The 5,330-nt window shown below is 33.5% G+C and overlaps 1 long non-coding RNA gene across 1 annotated transcript; it reads left to right on the top strand.

The window, feature by feature from the left end:
* The first annotated feature begins 1,529 nt into the window (after window positions 1-1,529).
* LOC137578734 (uncharacterized) lies at window positions 1,530-2,379 on the top strand. The gene is made up of 2 exons (XR_011032760.1): window positions 1,530-2,065; window positions 2,119-2,379. It is a non-coding gene; the product is annotated as an uncharacterized lncRNA (long non-coding RNA).
* Window positions 2,380-5,330: the final 2,951 nt, after the last annotated feature.

Genomic DNA, 5,330 nt, shown 5'->3' with positions numbered 1-5,330 from the left:
TTTGCTATTCAAAGAAGTTGAAGGTAGTGAGTTATTGGCTGTACCAAAGCTAATGGAACGCGTGATAATACAACGATCGCACGAGCTTGGACATTTTTCGACGCGTAAGCCAATGCACGCTATCCACCAACAGTACTTGATACCGCATTTGGAAAGTAGAGTATCAAGATTGATTGCAAACTGCATAAAATGTATAGTTCATATTTGCATTGTATAACCAAAGGAGACACACCGCTACTTTACTTTACATTTGGATCATTTAGGACCCATGAACAGCACCTCCAAGCAGTACAAATTCATTTTGGCAATGGTAGATGGTTTTTCAAAATTTGTATGGTTGTATCCAACGAAGTCCACAGGTCAAGAAGAAGTAATTAAAAGACTCAACGAATGGACAGACATTTTTGGAGGTAAAGTGACAGAAAGGTGGCCTTCACATCAAACGCTTTTAAAGAATTCCTTCGATCAAACGACGTACAGCATGTACTGTCAACCACAGGAAAAGCAAGGGGAAATGGACAAATCGAACGAGTTAACCGTTGTATCCTGTCTATTATCGGAAAAATATCAGCAGATGAACCCATGAAATGGTATAAAGGGGTTTCTCAAGTACAGAAGGCTATTAACACAACGATGCATTCATCAAGGAAAATGTCACCTTTTGAAGTCCTGTTTGGAACGAGAATGCGTAACCATATAGATGACCGTTTGCTGGATATATTACAGGAGGAACAAGTAGATCAGTTCAACGACGAACGTCAAAAGCTACGACAAGAGGCTAAGATTAATATAGAGAAGGCGCAGGCGACTTACAAGAGGAATTATGATAAGAACAGGAAAGGCGAAGCCATCTTTCCAAGTTGGCGATATGGTAGCTATAAAGAGAACGCAGTTTGTAGCGGGCAGTAAATTGGCAAGTCAGTTTTTGGGACCCTAAGAAGTGATCAAAGCAAAGCGCAACGGTCGGTACGATGTAAAGAAAGCGACCAATGGTGAAGGGCCAACGATGACAACTACGAGCGTGGACTATATGAGACTTTGGCGATATGTGGCTGAGAACGACGAGTTGCTGTCTTCTGAGTCAGAAGACGATTATCAGGAGGGCCGAGTGGAAAGCCCCAATGACCCCCAAACTCTCATTTTTTTCTTTTTTTTGGGGGGGGGGGGGGGGGGGGGGGTGAGAGCGAGAGGGGGGGGGGGGGAGGGGGGGGTTTGTTGGGGGGGGGCGGGAAAAAAAAAAATAGGGGGGGGTTGGGTTTTGGTTTTTTTTTTTTTTTTTTTTTTTTTATTATATTTTTTTTTTTTTTCTTTTTTTTTTTTTATTTTTTTTTTTATTTTTTTTTATTTTTTTTTTTTAATATTTTTTTTTTTCCTTTTTTTTTTTTTTTTTTTTTTTTTTTATTTTTTTTTTTTTTTTTGGAATAAAATAAAAAGAAGAACACTTTTTTGTATAAATGTATACATTTAATGCATTTTGCGCTATTGTTAAATATAATTCAAATAAGTATATAAAAAGTTGACAAGAAAACAAATGATCCGCCAAGAAACTAAAGTTTTATTTTACATAAAAATCAATTATCAGTTATGTTTATCAAACTACTGCTCTAGTTTTATATCTTCATCTTCAAAAACGAAAACAAAAATTAAAAATTCAGAAAAATCACAAAATTTGATTCAATCTAAGCAATCGTTGCTTGAAGTTCTCATTTGACCTATGAGAGCTACACGTTACTTGCTCAGTATATTTTATAGTTTCAATTCGAACACAACCAAAAAATTTCTCTAATCTCACAACAAAATTGAATTTTATTTTTTGAGATTTTTTTTTAGAGAAATTATTAAGATCCTTTCGGCTAGAAAACAAAAACAATCAACCAAATTTTCTATCTACACAATGGCTTATGTTCCACTACGGGGTTTTATACCTGTGCTGGTGCGCACTATCGTCCCAATGATCGGACGTGCCCTGACCCAGCGTGGAAGCCAGACTGAGACAAAGAACGAAGTGCGTAAAGGATTGATGGCCACTCGTCTCAATTCGTTCATTGACGTTTCCAAAGTCAAGGTGATAAATCATATCGATTAATAAAGAAGCAAAATATTACTGTCCTATTTCAGATGAACACTCAGCGTCCCTTCTATCGCTTTTCCAACTTTCAAGATTAATAGCATAAAGATAAAATATATAAAAAGACGTTTCCATTCCCAACCAAAATTGGAAAGATGTGAAGAAAAAATTTTCTATATTATCATGTCGCGGAATTGGCTATAATATTTGTACTTATGGGACAAGACTTTTCAATATTCCTTATTAAAAAGTGGACTGAAAACGTTCCAAAGCATATTCTCCATAATTCCAAATATAAATGTCTAACTAAATTGTGCGGCGATTTTCTTTGATCTTTCTCTCTTTCTATATGTAGAAACGTAGTCCTTTCTATTTTTATCAGCCTTTATCAGCTATTCTTCATGAAGTTTCAAGACTCAATGTGCCTTAACATATGAAATCAAGTTGGATTAAGCATTCTTCATTTAGATGATACTAAAGGGAACCTAATTTATTATCTGTGCTACTGATAAATTTACTATTCCAATTGGATGATTAATAAAATTTTCAAATCCATTTCGGTTTGATTTTTCATTCACATTTCTTTAGTTCTCTTATGTACTTGTTTTTGGTGAACCCTTTTGATTTTATTTTTTTTTCTCTCTGTTTATATATGAATGGTATATTATATTTTGGAATGTTCCCCAGATGAGACTCATATGCCACGATTCATTATAATCATTTTGTGGCATGTGTTTGGTGGCGTCATCGTGGCAAAGAGTAGACCACCTGGGAGCAACTTAACTTCACTAGATTTTGGGATATGCACACATATATCTTTTGATTCAGATCAGTTGTGAAGCTTGATCCATCTCACTTCATCCCTTTTTGTGGTGTGTGCTGTTCACTTGACTAAAAACTAAAACTTGACTAAAAACATATTCTTTTTCGATAAACATATTGAGAACATTTTTGTTTAAATTTAGCGCATGCGTTTATAAACAAAATGCAAAAGCAGCAGATTTGTATATTTAATACAGTGGGTGTAGGTAGAACACAGTAGCTTGACTGCCAGAGGGGATAAAGTGACAGAGTGGGTGAGAGGCGGGAAGGCAGAACGATGTGTCACGATGGACATATGACTAATAAGGCGCTAGCAGCTTGCCAGCTATTTTTGTGTTTGATTCGATGCGACAGATTCGAAAACAGCAACAACCGAAAGAAATTAAGAAAGAATTGTAAATACATGGATGGAGTAAGATTTTTTTATAGGGGCATTGATTATACCGATAGTTAAGACTCGATTAGTTAAACAAACTAGAATTTGAATCCCTAAGTGAACTGCAAAAGATGAATTTATAAGTCATTACATTAGCCCCGTGCTACGCCCCTGAAACATAATGATAAATTAACAATACTTTTCTATTTTTTCAAATTAACAATAGTACCTAAGTATATATACTCAATTTGGTTTTAATTTTTGTGAAAATTCCCAAAGACATAATAAATGCTGAAAATTTTTCCCAATTTATGACATCCCAAGACTATTTTCCACATAAATGATGACTAAATGACCGACTGTGCTTAGATTCCCTTGCATGCAGATATAAATACAAATATACATATATGTACATATATGCAGATACACACAAACTAACATATACGCGGAGATACATTTTCATTTAGCGTCGACAAAAGACATGAAATCTAAACCTAGTTGCAAAATCATTTGAATTATTTACTGACAGCCGTGACACATCAGTCAACACACAAAAAAATAAAAATTAAACAAAGTATATACACATATACAAACACATGCATCTGAGCATATCTATTTGATTCGAGGAATTAAGAACTTGGTTTTGTTCAACGAATCAAAAATACACTTTATAATTAAAATATACTAAGCTCTCTCTAGAACAAGTTAGTCAATATAAGTATTTATATCCTTACCTAAATCTCGAGTATAGAAGGGGTTAGTGCCCTTGCCCTAGTCTCAAAGATCTTTAGGAAGCAGGCCAGTTACAGACCTCTACTCTCTTCTCTCAAATAAGTTTTCATGTTAGCCAACATAAAATTCCTTAATTTTTACTAAGAATCTGTTTATATACTAAGGAGTGACTGGAGAACTTTATATCGGCTAATATTCTAGAGTTAGAAAAGGACAAATTTACAAATTTTCTTGTTTGTTAATCATCAAGCGTTTCAAAGGGTATATATAATTGGAAAATTTCGTGCCTAATTTATGTAGCGCGTTCGAAAACTTAATACTTAAAATGAATTCCAGAAATAAAAGGAAAACCGCACACATTAAACCTTGAACTCTAGAATCTTTTTCTGATTTTGACTTTCAACAAAATTATGTGGAAAGAGATATGACCATACACAAACGCAAAAATATGTTGTAAATATTTAGTGGGCCGAGTCTATGCTAATTTAGTTAAACACTTAAAAATTGCAGAGTTAACACTGTTTACGATGTGTCTTTTACGCAAACGATGCTTTGCTTTTTGAAATATTTCCTGATTTGTAATCGATAGAAACTTGATTTTTTGGAATGCTTTCCAATCGATATTTGTCCTGATTTCTTTTTGGACTATTTCGTCGGTTAGTTCCTTGTTACTTCTTCTTTTAGTCACTTTGTTTCTTTGTTCATGTGAAAGGGCATCGAAAAAAATTTTTTATAAACGGTCGAAAAAAATTTAAGAAACATAAATCAAATGATGATTAAAACGAAAAACACATTCTTTTAAGGCAAGAAGAGTTAATGTTAAGAGTTAATCATCAAATTCATTCGTTTTACGCAACGTCTTAAAAGTTTAAATAAATAGTTAAAGACACAAATTACAATTGAGATTTTTCAAATCAATTTAGCAATCTAGCAAAGCAGTCAATAGCCAATTCCATAAGTGCATAGTTGTTAATAATTTCAAATTGAATTAGATAATAAAATACAAACAAAATTTTAAAGAACTTAACTATCAATTGTCCTCTTCAATGATCACTCTTAACAAGACTGACTAACAAACTTGGCAGACTTCTTCCCACGACTTGCGAAAAAGAGTTTCCTCATATTTTCAGTCTGTTTTGCAGAGAAGCAAGAAACCTGCTCAATACTGCTTCTAGTATTCTATTCGATCACAAGCAAAAAGTTCTCATTCTCAAACAAATTGTTTATTAATTATTTTTTGAGATTTTTTTAGAGAAAGAGATGATTAAGAACCTTTGGGGAAACCAAACAATTGTTTAAGTTTTAATATATATAATATATTATTTATTTATT

The sequence above is a fragment of the Drosophila tropicalis genome, unplaced genomic scaffold (genome assembly GCF_018151085.1).
Source record: "Drosophila tropicalis isolate 14030-0801.00 unplaced genomic scaffold, ASM1815108v1 contig_690, whole genome shotgun sequence".
Classification (NCBI taxonomy): Eukaryota; Metazoa; Arthropoda; class Insecta; order Diptera; family Drosophilidae; genus Drosophila; species Drosophila tropicalis.
Note: the sequence above shows the minus strand (reverse complement) of the source record. Positions and strands in the feature narration are given on the sequence as shown.